General features: G+C 43.7%; 1 non-coding gene across 1 annotated transcript; it reads right to left on the bottom strand.

Moving 5' to 3' along the window:
* Window positions 1-6,906: 6,906 nt before the first annotated feature.
* Window positions 6,907-7,015, bottom strand: LOC120107991 (small nucleolar RNA R71). Its single transcript, XR_005509549.3, has one exon. It is a non-coding gene; the product is annotated as a small nucleolar RNA R71 (small nucleolar RNA).
* Between the last annotated feature and the right edge of the window lie 5,824 nt (window positions 7,016-12,839).

The raw sequence follows: 12,839 nt of genomic DNA on the forward strand, positions 1-12,839 counted from the left end.
AACTCCTTGAGGCCGGCTTCATCCGGGAGATAGCCTACCCGGAGTGGCTCGCCAATGTGGTCCTCGTCAAGAAAGCTAGCGGGAAGTGGCGTATGTGCGTGGACTACACCGACCTGAATAAAGCCTGCCCGAAGGACAGCTTCCCACTTCCCAGCATCGACCAGCTCGTGGACTCCACCTCGGGTCACGAGCTGCTGGCATTCATGGATGCCTTTTCCGGATACAACCAGATCCGCATGGCGCCAGAAGATGAGGAGAAGACAGCCTTCATCACCGACGGGGGAACCTACTGCTACAAGGTGATGCCATTCGGCTTAAAAAATGCCGGGGCAACTTATCAAAGACTGGTCAGCCGGATCTTCAAAGACCAAATAGGCCGAAACATGGAGGTCTACGTGGATGACATGCTGGTGAAAAGCAAGGTGGCGCAAGACCATATAGCCGACCTCAGGGAAGCATTCTCCACACTCCGAAAGTACCGGATGAAGCTTAATCCAGCAAAATGTGCATTCGGGGTCACCTCCGGCAAATTCCTCGGCTTCATCATTACACAACGAGGAATTGAGGCCAATCCAGAGAAGATTCGAGCCCTCCAAGGGATGACGCCTCCTAGGACGGTCAAGGAGGTACAGCGGCTCACGGGCCGAGTGGCAGCCCTCGGGAGATTCATCTCCCGCTCGGCCGAGCGCTGCCTTCCATTTTTTGCAGCCCTCAAGAAGCCAAAGAACTTCTTGTGGTCGGACGAGTGCCAGCAATCTTTTGAAGAGCTCAAGCGCCTACTGGCTTCCCCTCCCCTGCTCACGAAGCCTCAACGGGGTGAGCTCCTCTACTTATATCTAGCTGTCTCCCCTGTTGCAGTAAGCTCGGTCCTGGTCTGAGAGGAGGGCAAGCTCCAGAAGCCAGTATATTATATCAGCCGGGTCTTGAGGGACGCCGAGACCCGATACTCCAAGCTTGAGAAGACTGTCTATGCTTTGGTCATCTCGGCTCGGAGGCTCCGACCCTACTTCCAAGCTCATACAGTGGCTGTGCTGACCGACCAGCCGGTCAAGCAAATCCTACAGAAATCAGATCGTGTGGGTCGGATTACCAAATGGGCCATCGAGCTCGGGGAATTCGACATCAAGTACCGACCCAGACCGGCGATCAAAGCACAAGCGCTCGCGGACTTTATTGTCGAGTGCACTATACCAGATGAAGCCAAGCCCGAGCCCGAGCCCGAGCCACCTACGGAGCAGACCCCGAGTTTGACATGGACTCTGCATGTCGATGGCTCTTCAAACTCGGGGGGTAGCGGAGCAGGATTCATCCTCACCAGCCCAGAGGGGGTGGTCGCCGAGCAAGCCTTGCGCCTCGAGTTTCCCGCTTCAAATAATATAGTGGAGTATGAGGCACTTGTCGCCGGGCTCAAGCTAGCCAAAGAGCTAGGAATAAAGGACTTGAAGGCCTTCAGTGATTCTCAGCTCGTCGTCAACCAAATTGTGGGCGACTTCGAAGCCAGAGACCTGACCATGCAGAAGTATCTTCAGAAGGTACGGGATCTCGCCTCGACCTTGGAATCCTTTCATATTCAACATATTGCCAGGTCGGAGAATCTTAGGGCTGACCAGCTATCAAAGCTGGCGTCCTCTCGCATGAGCGAGCTTCCCAAAGAGGCGGTACTGGAATATCTCCAAAAGCCCAGTACAGACGAGCCCAAGCAGACCCTCTGCACCGAGTTCGAGCCAAGCTGGATGGACGAGCTCACTAGCTACCTGCAAGATGAAGTCCTCCCCACTGATGAACAAGAGGCTCGCCGAATCAAGCACCTCGCCACCCGGTACATACTGTACGAGGGAAAGCTCTATCGGAGGTCCTTCACCTCTCCCCTCCTCAGATGCCTCCGCCCAACGGAGGCTGATTACGCCATGCGCGAAGTCCACGAAGGAATCTGCGGAAACCATCTAGGAGGGCGAGCATTGGCCCACAAAATTCTGCGCCAAGGATATTATTGGCCGACACTCCAGAAGGATGCTATGGACTTCGTCCAAAGATGTGACCGGTGCCAAAGGAACGCCAATGTTCAACGCCGGCCCTCGGCTCCTTTGACTTCTATCAGCTCCCCTTGGCCTTTTGCCCAATGGGGAATTGACATTCTCGGGCCATTTCCACTGGCCACCGGACAAAGAAAGTTCCTGGTCGTCTCCATCGACTACTTCACTAAGTGGGTAGAAGCCGAGCCCCTTGTCCGGATCACCGAGCAGAAGATGCGGGATTTCGTCTGGAAGTCCATTATCTGCAGATTCGGGCTCCCCGCATCCTTATCTCTGACAACGGTCGCCAGTTCGACAACATCCATTTCAGAGAGTTCTGCTCCGAGCTTGGCATCGACCATCGCTTCACCTCGGTCGCGCACCCTCAGACGAACGGAGAAACCGAGGTAACAAATCGTACTATTTTGCAGGGTCTCAAAGCCAGGCTCGACAAATCCAAAGGGCAATGGGTCGAAGACCTATACAATGTCCTGTGGGCGTACCAGACTACGTTCCGCGTCCCCACCGGCGAGACTCCCTTCAACTTGACCTATGGGACGGAGGCCGTCATTCCACTGGAGATTGGACTTCCCTCTCCAAGAGTCGAGCACCACGATGCCAGCTCCAACTCTTCGCAGCTCAGAAACAACCTCGATCTGATCGAGAAAACAAGGGAGGTCGCCCGAGTTCGTATGGCGAGGTACCAGCAAAAGACAGCTCAGTACTACAACGCGAGGGTCAAAGTCAAATCTTTCAGACCAGGGGAGCTTGTCCTCAGAAGAGCTGAAGCCTCCCGACCAAATGAGCAAGGGAAGCTGGCCCCGAACTGGGAAGGACCATACCGAGTCACGCGCATCCGCCGACCCGGGACTTATCAGCTAGAGTCCCTAGACGGGACTCTCATTCCGCGGAGCTGGAGCTCTGAAAATCTCCGCGTGTACCATCAGTAGAACCCCAAGGGGTTCCTCATTATTCGATTTCATTCTATGGATTTCATTTCATAATTAATTTATGATTTCCGAGCTCACCGATTCTCCTGATTATCTCATGGTGTCAGGTTTATCTCTCCTTCCCTGACCACGGTCGGGATGCCCTACCACAACGGGATGCCTCGGTTACCGGGATGGCCTGAGACGTCGGGGTGCGGTCTTAGGTGACCAGACGAGCTCGGCTCGTTCTCCATCGGCTTCCACCGTCGAGCTCGACTCGTGCTCCCCGACTATGAGTTGCGGTCCTCTCTGACCAGACGAGCTCGGCTCGTTCGCCTACCCTGACCACGGTCAGGATGCCCCGAGACGTCGGGATGCCCCGATTCATCGGAATGCCCTGAGACGTCAGGATGCCCCAATATATTGGGATGCCCTGCCACAACGGGATGCCCCGATCCGTCGGGATAGCCCGAGACGTCGGGGTGCGGTCTTAGGTGACCAGACGAGCTCGGCTCGTTCTCCATCGGCTTCCACCGTCGAGCTCGGCTCGTGCTCCCCGACTATGAGTTGCGGTCCTCTCTGACCAGACGAGCCCGGCTCGTTCGCCTACTGATGAGAGCACAAAAGTGCGATCTACACGCAGCTTAAATTAATATTATTTCCAACAAATAATGATAAAAGAGCTGCATTAATTTCATATTTTTTAATTGGCACAGATCAGAGTTTAAATGCGCATTGGGTCTATAAAGATGCATCGCCGCAGGTCAATAGCTGAGCACATAGGGTCAGCCCCATTTGCATACCAGAAGGAGCATCAGCAGACCAAATCCAGTCTAATGGAACAGCAACCAAAGGAGTTAGATTCATTATCCGGGAGGATCCAACGGTCCGTGCAGCTCATAGTAGCATGCCTACCATCCCACACATCCATCTATTCTTCATCATCCCAGCTTTCAGATTAGGCGTGCTACAACTCCCTTCCACTTTTATCCTTCAATTTCCGGATTAGGAATCAACCCCTCAGCATCCCGTCTCCACCGTGTCACACATCTCCCACATCCAATTTCTCCAAAATCCTCCCAGCATTCGTGTGCAGCCTATCATCCCGCGATCATCTCCCACGCAGCCATCCGCCTCCTCCACTGATTCTTCCATGATCCTAGCTCCCGTATCCAGCGCCCTAGCCCCATCCACGGCGTCCGATCCTCTTCTCCCAAGCATCCGCCTCCTCCACAGCGGTCCACGATCACCTCCGGCATCCGTCAGCAGTCCGCGATCAGCGCCTCCCAGCCGTTCAATCCGCATCTCGGCAACCTCCCAGCAGTCCTCGATCAGCCCCGATCCCGTGAAGCGCCGCAGCAGCCAAGATCACCGCCCAGCCATCCGCCTCCTCCATCGCGTCCGTTCTAGGCACCGGATCCGGCCGAGATCAGCTCCTCCAACGCTTCAGCCTCACGGGCCCGAGATCCAGCCGTTTGCCTCTAAAGCATTGATCTCCAGCGCATTCCGAAGATCCTTGGAGGGAGAGATTATAAAAGGCTCAGATCGGAGGAAGAACGGGAGCTCTCATCGGGAAAATAGAGGAGTTGTGTGGCGGCAGAGGAAAGAAAAGAGAAGAAGGAAACAGGGTATGCCCTGTTTCCGAAAAGAAAAAAAAGAAAAAAAAAGAGGAGAGGAAGAGTTTAATGTTTTAATGGAGGGCTGATTTCCTAGGTGAAGGGTGATGGAGGAACCTTTGATGTATTGCTTTCTTTGAAGTAAATTCTAAACCTTTATTCTTACAGATTTACATTTTCAATATATCATGGATTCTTGCATAATTATTTTGTAGATGGTTCTTTAATGGTTTATGTTGATCGACATATGAACTGCTTTAATATTTGATTTATCGTTGATGTAATAGGCACGATGAATGCTTAGAAATAGAGTTCACATGACCATAAAATATATTCCATGCTTTGATCTATTCTACTTTTACATCTTTAATCAAGAACCAAAGAATTTATTTCTTGAATGCAAAATTATCAAAGGGGATTCCAGATCCCTACACCACCTTAATCTATCCAAACTTTGATTCTCTATTTACTGATTGATTTTCTATTTGCAAAATAGCATCTTAATCCACAAATTTTATTGAATCAAATAATCTGAAATTAAGCTAATAACCCAAAGATCGTTCCCTGAGGAATCGACCTCGGACTTCCGAGTTATACTACTTGTGCGATTCTCCTGCACTTGGGAGAACAGTTTTATTTTTGCACCAAGTTTTTGGCGCCGTTGCCGGGGAACGGCTGAGTTATTAGTATAAATTTAGATTTAATTTTTACTTTAGTAGTTAGTATTTTTCTTTTGAAAAAAAAAAAATTTGCATCTTTACTACTATTTTTAATTCCTTGCATAGTTTGCATCAAACTCTGATATCATATAAATTAGCTGTCTGATTTGACTCAAATTTGGTCAGCTAGTGCAAGACACATTGCTAGATAATCTGAACGGTCTGATTGACATTCTGATATTTTTAAGACCATCAGATTAATACGAAACCTTGCTGCTTTCTACTTTAAATTTTCTGCATTTATTTTTTTTTTAGAATCAAAATTTTATTGTTATCATATCTCATTAACCCTTGTTGCTAATTGAAAATTTTAAAAAAAAAAACTTTAAGAAAAGATCAAGGGTGATTATTTAATAAAAAAAAAGAGAGGGAAAACCTAAAATTTTAAATTTCAAATTTCAGAATTCAAATTTCAAATTTCAGACTTCAACTCATAAAATTTTTAAAAAAAAGAAAGAAATAATTTGCTTGATCACCTATTCAATGAAATTTAATGTCATGCCATAAAATATTTAAAAAAAAAAAATCTCTTGATTGTTGCATATAGTGTAAGGCATCAACATAAAATATTCTAAGGGCTGAACCTATTTAAAAAGATAAGGTCGGAATTTCATCACTCGTCCTTAGCCCAAAAATCATCCCAGTGCATAAATGTCCCAAGCTTAACTAAAATCAACTAGACGTTGGCCCCTAAGGACATTCGAGCTCAATAGGACGAAGACCACTGAAAGTTGCACCAATTTCGCTCTGTGGCTTAGTTGATGTCTAGGCAAGCTTTGTCCCTATAAGAGAGACAGTTCATCTGTTCGAGGCAAGTGGGTTTTAAGTGGGACCTTTGCGAACGCATCGTGACCCCTCCACTTACCTGGGAGCTTACCTGGTCAACTAGGTTCATTAGACCGGATTGGAGGCTTAGGTGTCCTCTTCAAACCAGTTAGGAGCTGTCTAGAAATTTAAGAAAAATATTAGAAATTGAGGTGTAATGTTTTGTTGCATGTTTGATTGTGAATAGGATTTTTTGCTTTAGGATGTCGTTTTAGAGTATCTTTAGTTGGTACTTATATTTATTTATTTTTTTTTTTAAAAAAAAAAAAGAGGGAAATATTTTGCATGCTAAAGTGGAATAGGGACGATACCGGTCGATTAAGTCGTACAACTTTAGATCATCCCTTAGGACATACTTCTGAAATTCCTTCGCAATATCTCACACCTTGTGAGATGGCTGATCTAAATGAAGATGCGGGAAGTCACCACAATCGAGAACGAGAACCCCATGTTATGACTCTAAGACAATACCTACAACTGGCTAGGACTAGTCAGCCTTCATGCATAATTTTTCCTGATAATGTAGGTCATTTTGACATCAAACCAGGGGTAATCCAATTGCTGCCCAAGTTTCATGGGTTAGAGTCCGAGAGTCCGTATCTTCATTTAAAGGATTTTGAAGAATTGAGCATTACATTTAAAGTGCCAAATGTCACCGAGGATGTCCTCAAGTTGACATTGTTTCCTTTCTCTCTAAAGGATAAGGCCAAAACATGGCTAAACTCTTTGCGACCTAGATCAATAAGAAATTGGCAAGATATGCAGAGAGAATTTTTAAAGAAGTTCTTCCCCACACAAAGGACCAACTTTTTAAAAAGACATATTAGCAATTTCCAACAAAAAGATAATGAAACATTTTATGAATGTTGGGAAAGATTTAAAAACCTTCTTCTCTCATGCCCTCATCACGGATTCGAAACTTGGAGAACCATTAGCTTCTTTTATGAAGGTTTATCTTCACAGTTAAAACAATTTGTAGAGACCATGTGCAATGGTAGATTTTTAGAAAAACACCCTGATGAGGCATGGGAGTATTTGGATTCCCTTGCTGAGACTGCCCAACTTTGGGATAACGGGGATAGAAACAACAAGTCTTTGCCTAAGCCTACTAGCTCTGTACAGGGAGGCCTTTACATCCTCAGAACTGAGGATGATCTTCATGCTAAAATGGCAGCCCTCACTAGGAAGGTAGAAGAAATTGAGCTTAGGAAGATTGAGCCTGTCAAGACTATAGAACTTAGAAATGAGTGTTGTGGTATCTGCGATATGTCGGGTCATACTACTACAGATTGTCCCACCATACCGGCATTCAAAGAAGTCTTGCACGATCAAGCAAATGCTATGAACTCCTACCAAAAGCCTTATAACGATCCATACTCGAATACCTATAACCCTGGTTGGAAGAATCATCCAAACTTTAGGTGGAGAAATGATCATCCTCAACAGTCACACCATTCAGCTCCTTCACCTGCACATCCTACTTTTGCATCACCACCCTCTCAAAAGCCAAATATCGAGGATACCTTGCAATCCATACAAACTTTTCTACAAGGTCAAGCTAATATCAATGCTCAAAATACTCGAAATTTTGAAGACATAAGGAACCAATTGTCAATGTTGACTACCGTCCTAAGTACCCAAGAGAAGGATAAGCTTCCAGCTCAACCCCAACCTAACCCACAAATGCACGGTAGTAATAATACGGCTCCTTCTAGTTCGCATACAGAGCATGCAAAGAGCATCATGACTTTGCGTAATGGAAAAGTCATTGATCAAACCGTCCCATTGAGACCGCAGGTCACTTCTAATTCTGATGCTCCTAAAGTTGATAAAAGGGATAAAGATGAAGTTGAGGTCCCAACTTCTACCGAGAAAGTTGAATGCCCTTTTCCTCCACCTTTTCCACAACGATTAAAGCCGTTGCAAAAGCTCGAACCTAATTCTGAAATTCTTGAGCTTTTTAAGCAAGTAAAAATCAACATACCTCTTCTTGATGCAATCAAACAAGTACCTTCATATGCCAAATTTTTGAAGGACTTGTGTACTGTCAAGCGTCGATTAAATGTTAAGAAGAAGGCATTTTTAACTGAAAATGTGAGTGCTATTTTGCAGCACAACATTCTCCCTAAATATAAAGATCCAGGTTGCCCAACCATCTCATGCATCATAGGCGACTTTAGGATAGAGCGAGCATTGTTAGATTTAGGGGCGAGTGTGAATTTGTTGCCATATTCTATATATGAGCAACTTGGTTTAGGTGAGTTGAAGCCAACCTCCGTCACTTTGCAATTAGCTGACCGGTCAGTTAAAATTCCAAGGGGGATTGTCGAGGATGTATTAGTCCAAGTAGACAAGTTCTACTTTCCTGTCGATTTTATCGTATTGGACACACATCCGGCTTCGAACTCACAGTCTCAGATTCCGGTCATTTTAGGACGTCCATTCCTTGCGACTTCTAATGCATTAATTAATTGTAGGAATGGCGTCATGAAGCTTTCTTTTGGTAACATGACCTTAGAACTGAACATTTTTAATGTGTGCAAACAACCTAATGATCCCGAAGAGAGTAAGGAGGTTGATTGGGTTGAAACTATCGCGGAGGAATATTTGTTAGCTGAAGCATTTAACGATCCATCCGGCGATAGTTTAATTGATTGGTGTTCTAATGGCACCAATAAAGATGATTTATTGGTCAAACCTAGTATGAATTTTTCGAACGCCATGATGATCAATGGGTGGAGACCAAAAGTAGAAAAATTTGAACAATTGTCGCCTCGAGAGGTGAAAATAGTACCATCCCATGAGCAAGCACCCAAGCTCGAATTGAAACCCTTACCAAAGGAACTTAAGTATACTTTTCTTGGACCCGAAGATACTTTTCCTGTAATCATCTCGTCTGGACTTGATCATACCCAAGAAAGAAAATTAATTAATGTTTTAAAGAATCATAAAGGAGCCTTAGGGTGGTCTATTGCCGATTTGAAGGAAATTAGCCCCTTAATTTGCACGCACCGGATATATTTGGAGGACAATGCCAAAACCACAAGGCAAATGCAACGAAGGTTGAATCCTACGATGAGAGATGTGGTTAAGGCAGAAGTCCTCAAGTTGCTTGATGTGGGTATTATTTACCCAATTTCCGATAGCAAGTGGGTAAGCCCTACTCAAGTTGTTCCTAAGAAGTCGGGTTTGACGGTAGTAGAAAATGAACAAGGTGAACTAGTTCCAACTCGTATCCCGACGAGTTGGCGCATGTGTGTTGACTACCGAAAGCTTAATTTGGTCACACGAAAGGATCACTTTCCTCTACCCTTCCTAGACCAAGTATTGGAGAGAGTTGCAGGACATGCTTTCTATTGTTTTCTTGATGGCTATTCGGGATATTATCAAATTGAAATTACACCAGAAGATCAAGAGAAGACTACTTTCACTTGTCCTTTTGGCACATTTGCTTTCCGACGAATGCCATTCGGGTTGTGTAATGCACCTGCAACATTCCAAAGATGCATGCTCAGCATCTTTGAAGACATGAACGAGAATTTTTTGGAAGTGTTCATGGACGATTTCTCCATTTTTGGCGACTCATTTGATGATTGCCTGTCACATTTACAAGCAGTCTTAGCTCGATGTATAGAAAAGAATTTGATACTGAATTGGGAGAAATGTCACTTCATGGTGCCAAAGGGAATTGTCCTAGGACACATTGTTTCATCGAAAGGAATGGAAGTAGATAGAGCTAAGACTGATTTAATTGCTAAGATACTTGCACCCAATACGGTTAGAGATGTTAGATCATTTTTGGGTCACGCCGGATTTTAGATTCATCAAGGACTTTAGTGTCATATCTCGACCATTATGTAACCTCCTATCCCTTGATTCACCGTTCAATTGGACTGAAACCTGTCAGGAGGCATTTGAAAAGTTGAAGTCTATGCTTAGCACTGCACCCATCGTGCGACCACCCGATTGGTCATTACCGTTTGAGATTATGTGCGACGCTAGCGACTATGCGATAGGAGCTGTCCTAGGACAACGCAAGGATAATAAGCCATATGTTATTTACTATGCAAGCAAAACCTTAAACGATGCTCAAATGAATTACACCACCACCGAGAAGGAATTGCTTGCAGTAGTATTTGCCTTAGATAAATTTCGCTCTTATATCCTTGGTGCTCCTATTGTTATCTTCACGGACCATGCGGCACTAAAATATTTGTTGGATAAGAAAGAGGCCAAACCACGCTTAATACGATGGATACTTCTACTCCAAAAATTTGACATCACTATCAAAGATAAAAAAGGAGTAGAAAATGTGGTTGCTGACCATTTATCACGATTAGTTTTTCATGATTCAGTGCCACAGTTTTCCATCAAGGACTCATTCCCTGAAGAGCAGTTGTTTGCACTTTCTAGTATACCATGGTATGCAGATATTGTAAATTTTCTTGTTACAAACCGGATGCCAGAGCATTGGGGGTCGACAGATAGAAAAATTTTCTTGCGCGAAGTAAAAAATTATTACTATGACGATCTCTATTTATTTAAATATTGCAACGATCAAATCCTTAGACGATGCATACCGGATCATGATATACAAAGCATACTTTCTTTCTGCCACACTGATGCTTGCGGTGGACACTTTGCCTCTAAGAAAACTGTTGCAAAGGTCTTGCAATGTGGTTTCTATTGGCCTACTATGTTCAAAGATGCCCACGAGTTCTGCAGGACATGTGATCCATGTCCTGCAAATGATGCCTCTTCAACCCATTACTATTATCGAAATTTTCGATTGTTGGGGCATCGATTTTATGGGCCCATTCCCACCATCTTTTGGATATGAGTACATTTTAGTCGGTGTCGAATATGTGTCCAAATGGGTAGAAGCTGTTGCTTGTAAGACCAATGATCACAAACCCGTTCTGAAGTTTTTAAAAGAAAATATTTTTTCACGATTTGGGATGCCTAAAATCATAATTAGTGACGGTGGAAAACACTTTTGTAATAAGCCTTTCGAAACCTTATTGAAAAAATATGGTGTCACCCATAGAATTGCTACCCCATATCATCCGCAAACCAGTGGCCAGGTAGAGTTAGCCAATCGAGAGATCAAGCGTATTTTAGAGAAAACGGTGAACCCATCACGAAAGGATTGGTCCTTGAAACTATCAGATGCATTATGGGCTTACCGTACTGCATACAAAACCATTCTTGGCATGTCTCCCTACCGGCTAGTCTACGAAAAAGCGTGTCATCTGCCTGTAGAAATAGAACATAAATCGTATTGGGCAATTAGAAAATTGAATTTTGATTTACAAGATGCCGGTCTAGCTAGAAAATTGCAATTAAACGAGCTTAATGAGATTCGCAGAGATGCTTATGACAATGCTAAAATTTGCAAAGAACGAATGAAGATCTTACATGATAAATCAATTTTAAAAAAATCTTTTGAACCATTGCAAAAAGTTCTTTTATATGATTCCCGCTTACATCTGTTTTCTGGTAAGTTGCGATCGAGATGGACAGGTCCTTATATTATAAAAACTGTTTTTCCACATGGGGCGGTTGAGATTGAGAATCCACGGGATGGTAAAATTTTTAAGGTAAATGGACACAGGTTAAAACCTTTTCTTGAGAATTTTGCAGATGAAGAGGACTCCTTTTCCTTGGGAGAGTCTTCTTATGACTAAATATGAAGGCAAAGGTATGTGTATATTCATTAGAATTTTTTTTTCCTAGTTTTGTAGGTCTTATTTTCTGGATATCAACAGCTCAAGGTATTCATCTTCTCTCCAATATTATTTTCTCTACTGTCTCTCATATAAATGTTTCTTGTATCTATTACATTGAGGACAATGCAATGTTTAAGTTGGGGGGAGGGTAATACTTTGCCAAAAAAAAAAAAACTTGTTTTTGCATTTGATTTATTACCAATGCATATGTATTTTCATATTGAGTTTGTGCAACTATTAAGGCAAGGAATACATGCGTACTATGACTGATTAGAGACCTATTATTAGATCCCCGCACATGTATTTAATGATTATAGGAAGGCCTCAGAAGTTCACATTTGTTTAATGCATTTTTATTAAGCCATATCTGTAAAAGAAGTACGAGTATCCTTGTCCGTACTATAAGGTTCTTGATTTGGTTTTCACATAAAGATAGAGGTTGAATACCCCGGCTAGATCATCTAAGTGCCTTATGTTCCGATCTTGGTTGACCTATAGTCACGTTGCAGTCACATTATATGGTTCAGTTTACCTTCTCTATTTTGAAAAAAAAAAATAAAAAAAAAATTAAATAAATAAATAAATGAGGAGATGACAAGTCTAACCTCGTGGCGTAGTTTGGTTCGAGTAATTAAGCCCGAGGGGTGTTTTCACCTAATGCCTTGAGCCAACTGGATCAAGAGTCATTGGCCGAAAACTCGCTACATGGACCTTGCTAGAGCCTAAGGGGGTTGGACTATTGTAATCACCATATGTGTTTTTAAAAAAAAAAAAAAAAAAAAAAAAACATGAATAGGGTTGGTCGGGCTGAACCCAGTGACATGTGGTAATGGCTGGTTTGACTCCATTGTATTGGACCTTTGTGTACTTTGGATACTTAGTTGGGATTGATAGCTCTTTCTTTACATACGAACCATTCTTGACGAATGTAGACAACATGTGATATTCTGAAAATTTGATAGATCAGGTTCTAATAAACTGTAGTAAACACTTGCGAACATGAGTAGTG

This window comes from Phoenix dactylifera, chromosome 12 (genome assembly GCF_051530095.1).
Source record: "Phoenix dactylifera cultivar Ajwa chromosome 12, Ajwa_hap1_PhDact_Kaust_v1.1, whole genome shotgun sequence".
NCBI lineage: Eukaryota > Viridiplantae > Streptophyta > Magnoliopsida > Arecales > Arecaceae > Phoenix > Phoenix dactylifera.